Genomic DNA, 16480 nt, shown 5'->3' on the forward strand with positions numbered 1-16480 from the left:
TTTTTATGCCAAAGTATTACTTTATTGTAAACATGAGCAAGGTTTACCCATATCATAAATAAAGATCCGTGAAACTTTCTTTCGTTAGTTTTGATGATGAATTAATATCGAGGACCAATGAATATAAAATAAATAATAGCTCCAAAAATTGGTTTTACATATCATAACTGAGAGAGATCAAACTTGTTTTGGTCTCAATTATATAGGTATGCTTCTTTTCTCACACAGATTAAGAAATTCATTGAAAATATCAATTATACAAATAACTTTCAAATTTTGCCCTTCCTTAATGAGTGCTTATAAAAATGATCTTTTTTTATCTTTCAAATAGTTTGTTAATTATAAGACCACAAATTAGATATGAGTATATTAAAAAAAGAAAAGAAATAATATGACTAGATATGAATACGTGTCTATATATTTGGGGCAAACGAAAAAGAAAAGATGACCTATATAATTGAGATGGGGGAATATACACAAACATAAAAAACTATCAAATTGAAATTTTGATAGTGGTACGTTAATTTTGGGATTGGTGTCTCAAATGAATTATGTTTTTTGGATTTAGTGAGGGGTTATTTTGTTACGATTGGTTCTGGAACCCGATACTTTGTTCCAAACTTAGAATCTTAGTATGATATGAGCTATAAGTCATAACATATAAAGATACTATTTCTGTAACTTATATTATGGAAATTAATCGAATGTTAAACTCCTTCGAATTTCGGGAGCAAGAAATCACAAGTTTGCACAAAAACAAGAAGAAAAAGATGTTAGAAAATCGGAAAGGAGAAGGCTTGTTGTCCGAAAACTATTTGGCTGTTCGAATCCTTAGATCATGATAATCATAATTTTTCTTTGACTTTGGTCACTTAAATTTGTAGTAGAATGGTTTTTACATCAACATTCACCTAAAATACACCAATTAATGAGAGATGTATCTCTTCATTCAAAATTCAATATTAGTTTAAAATTTGAAAGGTAGATCAGCAGGAAATTGTTGGGAACAATTATATGTCCTAAAACTCCTTCCAATTGTTTCAACCAATATTCTAAAAAGCGCGATTATGTGTTGAAGCGTTTAAAATATTTCGCTTTGGTCACATTAACCATAAATAAATGTGCATAGTTGTGATTAATCGTGTTTATTCATTTTTTAATTTTCATGTAATTATTAATTACGTTTAGATGTGTGCCTCATTCGGGCTTAAAATCCATGGAAGCCGTTATCCTCGCCTTTTCCCCCTAAAATCGACGCCTGAACTACAGCAGCCCCGACGAGACAAGGCTGAACTATAGAGTCGGAAATCGACGGGTTAAAGGATGATGCGAAAATAGAACATATAGGTTTAACAAGAGCGTAGCTGGGTTAGAAAAGTTTAGCCAGCTAAAATTTGCCTAGATCATGATTGGTGTGAAAATTCCCTTCATTTAATTATTATTATTATTTTTTAAAATAAGAAAGTTCGTGTTATAGTAAGTGCTCAACGAGGCAACTTATGGTTTTAGATTTAATTGACTCTTAGGCAAAACAATCTTTATTTTAATAATATTTTATGATTTTATCTATTTATGACATTTATTTTATCCGCATACACATTCAAGTTGCATACATAATATCCTTGAATATATTATAGGTATCATAAGGTCTGTCTCTCAACGTAAGATCATGAAACTCATTAGGAAGCATATCATATATTTTAAACAGATTACTAGTCGATTCAGCCTACTAAAATAAGGATAAATGTCGCTTGAGCTTGAAATTAGCATCTGTGATGTAAATGTCATGCTTCATTGGTAAATGATGGAAATGTCCATTCATATATAGGAGAGTGAAACTATCTATTTTAGTAAAAGAATTCACAAAATTGGCAATTGTAAAAAATGCATCAGTGGAAAATTTTGTCAAAATTTTCAATTTTCATTACATGAACGAAATTTGTATCCTTGATACATCGACGACGTTTGATCGTCAATCGAGATTATAATTAGTTCACAATTATTTATTTAGTAAATTTATACTCTATTAATTAAATAATAATATTACTAGTGATGACTACTATGTACAAGATTCTCATAGAGTATTTTAGAGGATCTAGAATTGATCAATTAATTAATAGTTAATTAAATAAATTAAATAATGGTTATTTAAATGTATATATGTGTGTGTGTGTATATACATATATCTATATTAAGATATTATATATATCATGTAGTATCAAGAATTGACTTTGCATGATAATTTCAAGAAAAAAGAATACTAAATGAGAATTTTAAATAATGGAATTATAGTATCCTGATTCAAGTAGATTCCTGATTTGATCAAGAATCAAACTTATAAATATTTCAATAAAGGTTATATGAAAAAACATAATTTTTACACCAAAATTTTTCTCCCTTATCTCCTCCACACAAAGCTTTCGGCCACCCTTCCACTGCATAACAGCACTGACGGCTCCGCCGCAACATCGCCGAATTTATGAAATTCCGGCGATCCAATCTTGACTCAAACTTCATTTAGATATCTAGTAGGATCTATACGAGGAACAAAGTTTTTTATCGTTGACTTGATTTGTTGATCGAAGAAGGAGTAAGATCCGTTCGTGGGGATTTATAAGAAGAGCTATCTATATCCGCTTAAAACTCGAAATAGTTGGAGCTTGCGTTATATATAAAAAGTAAATTAGATCTAAACTATTTATGAATGGTTTAAATCATACGAAGCTCAAAGAACATTTTGAACGTCAAAACTAATTTTTTTTAAACTTTCGTTTTACCTTGAGTATGAGAAAACTGTACTTTACGGTTCATTGTATTAGAAAATAAAAGATTGTTTTTCATGTAATGATGTTAATTGTTTTAGAAAATTAAGGATTGTTTTCGAATCAAGTCTGACAAAGACAAATATTAAGAATTTTTTGAATTGGTCTAGCCGCAAAAACCACTAAAAGTTATAATTTGGATTTTTTACTGTTTTATTAATATGAGAATTAATGCATTAGTTGCAGTATTGTTCACACTAAAAATTTGAAGATATTATCTTTATGACACCAAGTGTTAGATTTTCATTGATTACCAAAGACTTAAATATTTGTTAACATAAAAAGAGTTAAACATGATGCAAAGACGGTGAATTGAACTCTTGAATGACTACGAATTGACGATAAGCTATCATCCAAGCAAAGCAAACAAGGTAGCTGATGCTTTGAGTCGGTCACTTTCAGCACAATAATGACTCTGAGAAACGATCAAGATTAGTCGAGATCGAGACAATATTGTGATGAAAATGAAAGACCAAGCCAAAGAACGGAAGTCACCAGATCTCCAGGCAGATGATAAAGGAGTCATGTGGATGAATGGACAATTGTGTGTGCCAAACATTGATAGCCTAAGACAAGAAATAATGTCTGAAGCGCATAAGTCAAACTTTTCAGTTTATCCTGGTAGTATAAAGATGAGCAGAGACTTAAAGAAGGGCTTTTGATGGAGAGGAATGAAGGACGTCGTCAAATTCGTCTCAATATGTCTAGTATGTCAAGTCAAAGTCAAACACCAAAGACTTAGAGGACTTATTACCATTGGAAATTCCAGAATGGAAGTGAGAATATATTTCCATAGATTTTATAGTAGGTTTGCCGAAAACAAGACAAATTCATGACGTTATATGTGTCATTGTATATAGACTCACAAAATCTGCACATTTCCTACCTGTCCATTTGAATTACAATATGGACAAATTGGATAACTTATACATGAATAATGTCGTAAGATTAGATGGAATTCCATCTAGCATATTATCAGATATAGACCCGAGGTTTGTATCCCGTTTGGAAGAACTTTCAACAAGCTATTGGTATTGGAACTAAAGTTACTCTTAGTACAACATATCCCCCTCAAATTGATGGCTAAACCGAGAGAAAAAACGAACTCTTGACGACATGCTGAGAGCATGTGCTATTGAATTCAATGATAATTGTAGTGAACATCTGTCATTGATTGAGTTTGCTTATTACAATAAAAATTATCACAACAGCATTGGAATGACACCGTACAAAGTTTTGTATGGGCGAAAATTTCAATCCCCACTATATTGGGATGAAGTAGAGGAAAAAGTCATCATCGGTCCCGAACAAATCTAAGAGACAGTGGACAAAGTTATTTCGATCAAGGAGAGACTAAATACTACACAAGATTGACAAAAAAGCTGGGTTGACAAGAAAAGAATACCAATGAAATTTCAAGGTGGTAAAAAAACATATGTGAAAGTGTCAACCATGAAAGGGTGATCCGATCCAATAAGGCCTAGAAAACTGAACCCCAGATATGTTCGACCTTTTGATCAAATTCTAGAGAAAGTGTTACAGATTAGCACTCTCACCCCGACATTTCAAGAATTCACACAATTCACAATGTCTTCCAAATTCGGCAACAAAGAAGATATATCCGGATCCAAGTCATATTCTAGAGGCTGGAACACTTCTGATCGAACGAAACTTGAATGAAGAATTAAAGTATGAAAAAGTTCTCATTTGAGTCGTGGATAACGATGACCAAGTACTTAGGCGAAGAACCAGTTCGTATGTCAAAGTGCAATGGTCCAACCATATAGAAAGGTAAGCTACTTGGGAATTAGAGGAAAGTATGCGAAAACAATATCCATATCTCTTCGAAAGACAAGCCAACACAAGTTTTAAGAATGAAACTTCTGATAAAAAGGGAGAGATGTGAAGACCTAAATTTAACCATTGTTCAACCATTTAATTTGTGCTTTGCAGCCGCCTATGCATTTCGAAAATGTGCAAACTATGTAGCTAGTTCCAACAATTTCTCTCCAATTAAGCATCATTATTCTAAATTTAATAAAAAGTTGTAACAAAAATTTTAATAACAATTATCAGCCTTGAATTGATTTGTAACAACTATCCCTGCAACCGATTTTCTAGCCTATAAATACCTATCAATATGATAAAGAAACCACACAAAGAAAACAATAGAAATCCCTCCATATTTTTTAGCAAGATCTGTCCAAGTTTCGAAGCCTTACCATCAACATTCCATGCGGAAACACTGCCCAAGATCGATGAAGAAGAAGTTGATCGAGCAAAACTTGCACTGTAAAATCCTTGGTCAAAATTTGTAATATTTAAGCTGGAAATAATCGCAAGTGCACGATGTCAAGTAATAGTATGATGTACGAGAGTACGAGTATCGTTCCACTGGAGACTGTCTTTTACAATTATTATTTTCAGTTATGAAATCTTTAGCAATGAAATTTGAATGATGATTTACTACTACTATGTTTGAATAAAAATTGCAACTGAAAAAGTTCAGGAATTAAATACTGAAATATATAAGCTAGAATGATTTATTAAATTTCAATGAGAAATGAATTTTTTGGGAATTTCGGTTCACCTACCCCTAGTTATTTACTTAATTCATTCGATAGTGATCTACACTTCCGACAGGATTTCCTATTCAATTGAACAGGCCTTCTCGAGCTATGCCAAACTAATTATATTCAGTGAAGTAATTAAATTTTTTTAATTATTTATCAAAGGTGAATCGCAAAACTTTCTATGAAATCCCCTAGCTTTCGCCCTACCGGACTATGACTATTGGCGCATATCCAACTTCATATTTCTATGTAAATTGTAAATCCACGGACTATGCTACTCGTTCCTATCACAAGCTATTATCTCGAACTCACTTGCGATATAAAATTTGTTATTAAAGTTAGCTAGGCTCTAACAACACGATAACACAATAGCATAATCAAGAATAAACCAAAAATCGAAATATGAATTAACTAAATCGGTTTCGGGGTAGGATCCCCTTAAATCCCAACAAATATTGTAGTTTATGTGGCGCCCCAAACCTCGCCACGTAATCATACAACATGTGATGTCATATGCATAAAAATTTTCTTTTTAACGACGTAATAATAGAATGCATATACGACAAAATAGTGCAATCACCACACTATCTACGTCAGTGTAGCATAAACAGTACAATACATACACACATACAACTCAAGTAAGACAATAAACTATACTGTCTCTATCTACTATCAACTACAGGACTATTTGACTAGACACACCTAGTCCTTCACCACTATCCTGTCTCACAGCAGAGTCCTGTAACCTGTCCAACAGAAACAACCCCCAAAGGGTGAGCATACACAACAATCATCATCGTAATACATAACAGTTATATTATCAACAATATAAAATATAACTGGAATGATAACAGAAATACTCCCTTTGCTGTCTCTGGACAATCAAACCACCAACGATATCAACGTCATCACTCCCATACTACTGCAACAACAACATCGACGATACGTCGCACCCCAACACCGGCGACAGCAATATCGTCGAACGAATAACATCAACGATACGTCGCACCCCTACTCCGGCGACAGCAATATCGTTGAACGAATAACATCGACGATACGTCGCACCCCAACACCGGCGACAGCAATATCGTCGAACGAATAACATCAACGATACGTCGCACCCCTACTCCGGCGACAGCAATATCGTTGAACGAATAACATCGACGATACGTCGCACCCCAACACCGGAGACAGCGATATCGTCGAACGAANATTCATCAATACTAACCAATAACAACATATGCTCGTACGTCAACACGTACCTGGTAATCGAGTATATATAAAATCTGGCTATTTCTTTGATCCCGAGGCTTGTGTTGTATCTAAATAATTCAACAACAATTATCAGATCATTGTCACCGTATCAACACAATCATAACAGTCTCAATATACAATATCAAATAGCCCAACAACAATTAATTCAACAAAATATAAAACTCGATTATAAATTCTTATCTTTCATCAATTTAATATTATAGTGTATTTAATTCACAATACTACCATCAAATACACCACAATTAATTAACTTCAAATAATAGGCTATTTTACAACATCCGTCAAATTACGAAAACGTTATATCAACGTGTAGCCTATACTTCGTAGACTCCGAATATATAATCAGAATTAATAACAACTGACAAACAACTCTCTAATCTCAATCCAACGATTAAAATCCCTAATTATAATAAATTAGAAATAATGCGAAACAACAACACAATAATCTTCTCTACTTCGTTAAGATCATACACTATTCAACAATATTCAATTTCTGTATGATTTAACAATTTATCGGATTTATTCCAGAAATCGACCAATTTCAAACATGACCAAAACTATAAAATTTATACCTCAAATCGAAGACCTCGTGTCAACGATTCCAGAACTGAAGTCGGTTCGTCGATTGGATAAACCGATAAGTCGCAAGATCGAAAAGAAAATCGAAATCCTATTCTATTTCTTTCTCTTTCCTCGGTAAGTTTATGTGAATTCAGGTAAATGTTTAATATTTATACCGATCTGAACGGAAGCTTCGTAGTAAGCTTATACCGATGGTGAAGGTTCAGTGGGAGGATAGAGGTGTCGAAGAGGCCACTTGGGAGACAGAGCGGCATATGAGGGAGATAAATATCCAACACATGTGAAGGATCTGGCTCGTACTTCCGCAACATCAACACATGAAACACATCATGAATACCAGATAAAGATGGAGGTAGAGCCAATCGATAAGCCAAAGTGCCTATCCGCTGCAATATCTCATACGGGCCAACATATCTCGGTGCCAACTTTCCTTTCATACCAAATTGTACTGTACCACGAAAAGGAGAAACTTTCAAAAATACTCGATCGCCCTGCTGGAACTCTAAGGGTCGTCGTCTTTTATTTGCATAGGCGGCCTGTCTATCTTGAGCTGCTTTCAATCGCTGCTGGATCAACTTTACTTTCTGTTCCATCTCAAGAATCATCTCAGGACCTGTGACTACAGCTCGATCAACATCATCACAGTATAAAGGAGATCTACAACGTCTCCCATACAATGCTTCAAATGGAGCCATCTGAATACTACTCTGATAACTATTGTTATATGCAAACTCCACTAATGGAATAGATGAATGCCAAACAGATTTAAAATCCATAACATAAGCACGCAACATATCCTCCAGCGTCTGAATAGTACGCTCAGTCTGACCATCTGTCTGGGGATGATAAGCTGTACTCAATCTCAACTCTGTCCCCATCGCAGTCTGCAATCCTTCCCAAAAATGAGAAGTAAATCGAGGATCTCTATCAGATATAATAGACACTGGAATCCCATGCAACCGTACGATCTCTCGTATATACAACTGTGCCATCGTCAAATATGTACTATTCATGCTATAGGGTATAAAATGTGCAACTTTCGTCAATCGATCAACAATCACCCAAATAGCATCAATAGTTCCAGTGCTTCTTGGCAAATGAGTCACGAATCCATCGATATGTGCTTCCATTTCCAAGTCGGTACTTCTAAACTCCTCAATTCACCTCCTGGCCTTCTCCTCTCAGCTTTGATCTGTTGACAATTGAGACATCGACTTACAAAATCAATCACATCACGTTTCATTCTTTTCCACCAAAACTGAGAGCGTAAATCCTTATACATCTTCTTTCCACCAGGGTGGATAGAATATCGACTACAATGTGCACGCCGCAACAGGCCCTGGCGCAACGCCGAAGTATCAGGAACTACCCATCTATCATTCACCCTCAAACTGCCATCATCAGCAACTCTAAACCGAGTATCTTTTTTCTGAGAAACCAACTCCTTCCATCGCTGAACTCTCTCATCTGTCATCTGTGCCTCACGAATACAACCATATATATCAGGTTCAGCTAATAAGGTAGATACCTGGATAGGAGTCGTCGAAATATCAAAATCATATCCCAAAGAACAAGAAAACATCATCATAGCTGATAAACGACTCACATCCTCTGCAGTACAACTAACTTTACGACTCAATGCATCAGCTGTAAGATTGGCTCGACCAGGATGATACTCAATTTCACAATCATAATCTTTCAACAAATCTAACCACCGTCTCTGCCTCATATTCAACTCTGTCTGAGTAAACAAAAATCTCAGACTCTTATGATCCGTATAAATCGTAAACGAGGTACCATATAAATAGTGTCGCCATATCTTCAAGGCAAAGATAATGGCTGCTAACTCCAAATCATGCACAGGGTACCTAGTTTCGTGTGGTTTCAGCTGTCTCGAGGCGTATGCCACAACATGTCGATCCTGCATCAAAACACATCCCAAACCATGTAATGATGCATCAGTATAAACAACAAACCTCTCGTTTTCTGTTGGGATTGATAACACCGGTGCGGTCGTCAGTCGGTGCTTCAACTCCTGAAAACTCCTCTCACATGCTTCAGACCACTGAAATCGCACACCTTTCTGAGTCAACTGTGTCAAAGGTCTAGCAATCTTTGAAAATCCCTCGATAAATCGACGATAATAACCTGCTAAACCCAAGAAACTACGGATCTCTAGTACAGATGTAGGTGCTGACCACTGCAACACTGCTTCGACCTTCGTTGGATCAACAGAAATCCCACCTCTCGATACCACATGACCCAAGAAGACCACTCGATCCAACCAAAACTCACATTTACGGAGTTTGGCATACAACTGTCTATCTCGCAGTACCTGTAATACTGAACGTAAATGCCCAACATGCTCAGCCTCACTCCTGGAATATATCAATATATCATCAATAAACACAACAACAAATCGATCGAGATAAGGCTGAAATATCCTATTCATCAAACTCATGAACACAGCTGGAGCATTCGTCAACCCAAAAGGCATAACTAAAAACTCATAATGCCCATATCTGGTCCTGAATGCTGTCTTCTGAATATCCTCCTCTCTAACTCGTATCTGATGATATGCTGACCTCAAATCAATCTTCGAATATACTGAGGTTCCCTGCAACAGATCAAACAAATCATCAATACGAGGGAGGGGATATTTATTCTTAACCGTTACCTTATTTAGCTGTCGATAGTCAATACAAAACCGCATCGTTCCATCTTTCTTTCTCACAAATAGGACTGGTGCACCCCAAGGCGATACACTAGGACGAATGTATCCCTTGTCCAGCAAGTCTTGCAACTGGGCTTTCAACTCTCTCAACTCTGCTGGTGCCAGTCTGTAAGGAGCACGAGAAATAGGGGAAGTACCTGGCATCAACTCAATCCCAAACTCCACCTCATGGACTGGTGGGAAGCCTGGAATCTTCTCAGGAAATACATCAGCAAACTCAGCAACTACAGGTATCTCCTCTATTCCCACCTCCTTCTTCTTCTCTATCACAACTACAGCATAAATAAGATAACCCTCATGGCCATGCTCCAATAACCGAGACTTCTGGATAGCAGATACCAACGGAACACGGGGACGAGAACCCTTCCCATAAGATGTCCAACGCTCTTTCTCATCGGTGTAAAAATATCCTACTCGCTGATAACAATCAACAGTCGCATAATATCTCCTCAACACATTACTTCCCACAATACAATCAAAATCAGTCATCTCTAGAATAATCATATCAGATCTCAACTCATAGCCCTCATAAGAAATAATACCATCTGATATCATCGATACAACCGATATATCAACTCCAGAGGGTGTCGAAACAGAAAGAGGCATAGACAATGGAGACGAGCGCATATGATGCTCAACCACAAACATCTTCGATATGAATGTATGCGAGGCACCTGTATCAACAAGAATATAAGCCGGCTAAGAACATAAATAACACTTACCCGCTATCATCTCCTCTCGAGCCTCCTCTGCCTGCTCTCGTGTCAACGCATACACCTGTGCCTGAGGCGGACCAGCTCCCTGCCTACGTGGCTGTCCTCCAGAAGGTCGTGGTGTAAACTGCTGAGGCTGTCGTCCTCCTCTCTCTGAGGATCTACCTCTATCACTCCTGGGCTCTCACTGTCCCTCACGGCTAGGACACTGTCTCGCTATATGGCCAACACCGCCACACTCAAAACAGGTGATCTCGGTCTGTGTGCACTGTCTGATCAGGTGAGGTCCCCCACAACGAAAACATCTCACTGCTCTGGACTCCCCTCTCTGCCCCTGAACAGACTGAGAACTGCTTCCACGACTCTCAACACGTCGTGAATCAAATCGGCGCTTCCCGGATGATGCTGCTGAAGAAGATGAACCCTTCTGATATTTAAAGGACTGTCCCTGTGGTCGCAATGACTCCCTAGTCGGCTCTGATAATCGTCCCTGAGCCCCATACTCCTGCATCACCAACTCAGCCATCTCCGCTTTTGTCACTGCATCCTCAAATGATACCGGGTTATTTGATTGCACACGATCAAATAACTCTAACTTCAACCCTTTCAAGAAGTGTCTCATCTTAGCATGAATATTCGTAGCAACGTGTGGCACATATTTCAGCAATGCAGAATATCGAGTCTCATACTCAGCAACAGACATACTACCCTGTCTCAAATCTTCAAATTCTTTCTCTTTCTGTTGCCTGGCTGCTATAGAAAAATATTTATCAAGAAAACGAGACCGAAACACATCCCAATCAACAGTAAGGCCCTGAGCTCTCAATCCGGCCTCAGTCGTCTGCCACCATAATAATACAGGTCGCGAGAGCTGAAATGTAGCCAATCGTAACCAAGCAGATCTAGCACATGGTGCAGTCACAAATATCTGCTCTATCCTCTCAATCCACTCTTCTGCTCGCTCGCCAGTCTCAAAGCTATCAAATCTCGGCGGAAGATAACTGCTGAACTGTGCCAAAGTCAACTCACCAGGCAATAAAGGCTGATCTGCAGGTGCCTGTCCCATAGGAGGAGGTGGCAATGGATTCATCTGTCCAAACCCACTGTCAACCTCGTCTGTTTCTTCGCGTGGATGTACCTGTTCTCTAGCTGCCATCACTGGAAATCAAATTTTAAATCATAACATTTAACAATTACAATCCAGTAATCATCATCACACCTTTCGCACAAAAGCACACGCAACTAAAGAACAATCAATCATATCGAGAAATCATAAAAAAAAAAAAGTAAATGCACAGACACACGCAGATAATATCGCCATCCAACTCCGTCATCACAAACCCCAACTCCTAACCATCCCAGACATCTAACATATGCTCTGATACCACCATTTGTGGCGCCCCAAACCTCGCCACGTAATCATACAACATGTGACATCATATGAATAAAAATTTTCTTTTTAACGACGTAATAATATAATGCATATACGACAAAATAGTGCAATCACCACACTATCTACGTCAGTGTAGCAGAAACAGTACAATACATACACACATACAACTCAAGTAAGACAATAAACTATACTGTCTCTATCTACTATCAACTACAGGACTGTTTGACTAGACACACCGAGTCCTTCACCACTATCCTGTCTCACAGCAGAGTCCTGTAACCTGTCCAACAGAAACAGTCCCCAAAGGATGAGCATACACAACAATCATCATCGTAATACATAACAGTTATATTATCAACAATATATAATATCATTGGAATGATCACAGAAATACTCCATTTGCTGTCGCTGGACAATCAAACCACCGACGATATCAACGTCATCACTCCCATACTACTGCAACAACAACATCGACGATACGTCGCACCCCAACACCGGCGACAGCAATATCGTCGAACGAATAACATCAACGATACGTCGCACCCCTACTCCGGCGAGAGCAATATCGTTGAACGAATAACATCGACGATACGTCGCACCCCAACACCGGCGACAGCAATATCGTCGAACGAACAACATTTCAGCTGTTATCTTCCGCCGAGATTTGATAGCTCTGAGACTGGCGAGTGAGCAGAGTAGTGGATTGAGAGGATAGATCAGATATTTGTGACTGCACCGTGTGCTAGATCTGCTTGGTTACGATTGGCTACATTTCAACTTTCGCAGAATGTATTATTGTGTTGGTAGACGACTGAGGTCGGATTGAGAGCTCAGGGCCGTACTGTTGATTGGGATGTGTTTCAGACTCATTTTCTTGATAAATATTTTTCTATAGCAGCCAGACAGAAGAAAGAGAGAGAATTCGAGGTTTTCAGACAGGGCAGTATGTCTGTTGCTGAGTATGAGTCTCGGTATTCTGCATTGCTGAAATATGTACCACATGTTTCTACGAATGTTCATGCTTAGATGAGGCACTTTTTGAAAGGGTTGAAGTTAGAGTTATTTGATCGTGTGCAATCGAACAACCGAGTATCATTTGAGGATGCAGTGACGAGAGCTGAGCTGGCTGAGTTTGTTATGCAGGAGTATGGGGCGCAGGGACGATTATCAGAGCCGACTAGGGAGTCATTGCGACCACAGGGACAGTCTTTTAAATATCAGAAGGGTTCATCTTCTTCTTCAGCATCATCTGGGAAGCGCCGATTTGATTCACGACGTGTTGAGAGTCATGGGGGCAGTTCTCAGTCTGTTCAGGGGCAGAGAAAGGAGTCCAGAGCAGTGAGATGTTTTCGCTGTAGGGGACCTCATCTGATTAGACAGTGCACACAGACCGAGATCACCTGTTTTGAGTGTGGCGGTGTTGGCCATATAGCGAGACAGTGTCCTAGTCGTGAGGGACAGCGAGAGCCCAGGAGTGATAGAGGTAGATCCTCAGAGAGAGGAGGACGACAGCCTCAGCAGTTTACACCACGACCTTCTGGAGGACAGCCACGTATGCATGGAGCTGGTCCGCCTCAGGCACAGGTGTATGCTTTGACACGAGAGCAGGCAGAAGAGGCACGAGAGGAGATGATAGCAGGTAAGTGTTATTTATGTTCTTATCCTGCTTATATTCTTGTTGATACAGGTGCCTCGCATACATTTATATCGAAGAGGTTTGTGGTTGAGCATCATATGCGCTCGTCTCCATCTATGCCTCTTTCTGTTTCAACACCCTCTGGAGTTGATATATCAGTTGTATCGATGATATCAGATGGTATTATTTCTTATGAGGGATATGAGTTGAGATCTGATATGATTATTCTAGAGGTGACTGATTTTGATTGTATTGTGGGAATTAATGTGTTGAGGAGATATTGTGCGACTGTTGATTGTTATCAGCGGGTAGTATATTTTTACACCGATGAGAAAGAGCGTTGGACATCTTATGGGAAGGGTTCTCGTCCCCGTGTTCCGTTGGTATCTACTATCCGGATGTCTCAGTTGTTGGAGCATGGACATGAGGGTTATCTTATTTATGCTGTAGATGTGACAGAGAAGAGAAAGGAGGTGGGAATAGAGGAGATACCTATAGTTGCTGAGTTTGCTGATGTATTTCCTGATGAGATTCCAGGCTTCCCACCAGTCCTTGAGGTGGAGTTTGGGATTGAGTTGATGCCAGGTACTTCCAGTATTTCTCGTGCTCCTTACAGAATGGCACCAGCAGAGTTGAGATAGTTGAAAGCCCAGTTGCAGGACTTGCTAGACAAGGGATACATTCGCCCTAGTGTATCTCCTTGGGGTGCACCAGTCTTATTTGTGAAAAAGAAAGATGGAACGATGTGGCTTTGTATTGACTATCGACAGCTAAATAAGGTAACGATTAAGAATAAATATCCCCTCCCTCGTATTGATGATTTGTTTGATCAGTTGCAGGGAATCTCAGTGTATTCGAAGATTGATTTGAGGTCAGGATATCATCAAATATGAGTTAGAGAGGAGGATATTCAGAAGACAGCATTCAGAACTAGATATGGGCATTATGAGTTTTTAGTTATGCCGTTTGGATTGACAAATGCTCCAGCTGTGTTTATGAGTTTGATGAATAGGGTATTTCAGCCTTATCTCGATCGGTTTGTTATTGTGTTTATTGATGATATATTGATTAATTCCAGGAGTGATGCTGAGCATGCAGGGCATTTACGTTCAGTATTAAAGGTACTACGAGATAGACAGTTGTATGCCAAACTCAGTAAGTGTGAGTTTTGGTTGGATCGAGTGGTCTTCTTGGGTCATGTTATATCGAGAGATGGGATTTCTGTTGATCCAATGAAGGTCGAAGCAGTGTTGCAGTGGTCAGCACCTACATCTGTACCAGAGATCCGTAGTTTCTTAGGTTTAGCAGGTTATTATCGTCGATTTATCGAGGGATTTTCAAAGATTGCTAGACCTTTGACACAGTTGACTCAGAAAGGTGTGCGATTTCAGTGGTCTGAAGCATGTGAGAGGAGTTGAAACACCGACTGACGATTGCACCGGTATTATCAATCCATACAGAAAACGAGAGGTTTGTTGTTTATACTGATGCATCACTACATGGTTTGGGATGTGTTTTGATGCAGGATCGACATGTTGTGGCATATGTCTCAAGACAGCTGAAACCACACGAAACAAGGTACCCTGTGCATGATTTGGAGTTGGCAGCCATTATCTTTGCCTTGAAGATATGGCGACACTATTTATATGGTACCTCGTTTACGATTTATACGGATCATAAGAGTTTGTGATTTTTGTTTACTCAGACAGAGTTGAATATGAGGCAGAGACGGTGGTTAGATTTGTTGAAAGATTATGACTGTGAAATTGAATATCATCCTGGTCTAGCTAATCTTACAGCTGATGCATTGAGCCGTAAAGTGAGTTGTGCTGCAGAGGATGTGAGTCTTTTATCAGCTATGATGATGTCTTGTTGTTCCTTGGGATATGATTTTGATATCTCGACGACTCCTGTCCAAGTATCGACCTTATTAGCTGAACCTGATATTTATGGTTGTATTCGTGAGGCACAGATGACAGATGAGAGAGTTCAGCAATGGAAGGAGTTAGATTCTCAGAAACAAGATACTCACTTTAGAGTGGCTGATGATGACAGTTTGAGGATGAATGATAGATGGGTAGTTCCTGATGCATCTGAGTTGCGATAGGGCCTGTTGCGGCGTGCACATTGCAGCCGGTATTCTGTCCACCTTGGTGGCAAGAAGATGTATAAGGATCTACCCTCTCAATTTTGGTGGAAGGGAATGAAACGTGATGTGATTGATTTTGTGCGTCGATGTCTTAATTGTCAACAGATCAAAGCTGAGAGGAGAAGGCCAGGAGGTGAATTGAGGAGTTTAGAAGTACCTACTTGGAAATGGGAGCACATATCGATGGATTTTGTGACTCATTTACCAAGAAGCACTGGAACTATTGATGATATTTGGGTGATTGTTGATCGATTGACGAAAGTTGCACATTTTATACCCTATAGCATGAATAGTACGGATTTGACGATGGCACAGTTGTATATACGAGAGATCGTACGGTTGCATGGGATTCCAGTGTCTATTATATCTGATAGAGATCCTCGATTTACTTCTCATTTTTGGGAAGGATTGCAGACTGCGACGGGGACAGAGTTGAGATTGAGTACAACTTATCATCCCCAGACAGATGGTCAGACTGAGCGTAATATTCAGACGCTGGAAGATATGTTGCGTGCTTATGTTATGGATTTTAAATCTGTTTGGCAGTCATCTATTCCAATTTTGGAGTTTGCATATAACAATAGTTATTAGAATAGTATTCAG

At 38.7% G+C, this 16480-nt stretch overlaps 1 long non-coding RNA gene across 1 annotated transcript; it reads right to left on the reverse strand.

Moving 5' to 3' along the window:
* Positions 1 to 8016: 8016 nt before the first annotated feature.
* LOC140962413 (uncharacterized) lies at positions 8017 to 9415 on the reverse strand. The gene is made up of 2 exons (XR_012172539.1): positions 8695 to 9415; positions 8017 to 8235 (listed from the first exon to the last, which is right to left on the reverse strand). It is a non-coding gene; the product is annotated as an uncharacterized lncRNA (long non-coding RNA).
* Positions 9416 to 16480: the final 7065 nt, after the last annotated feature.

This window comes from Primulina huaijiensis, chromosome 17, assembly GCF_012295235.1.
Source record: "Primulina huaijiensis isolate GDHJ02 chromosome 17, ASM1229523v2, whole genome shotgun sequence".
Taxonomy (NCBI): domain Eukaryota; kingdom Viridiplantae; phylum Streptophyta; class Magnoliopsida; order Lamiales; family Gesneriaceae; genus Primulina; species Primulina huaijiensis.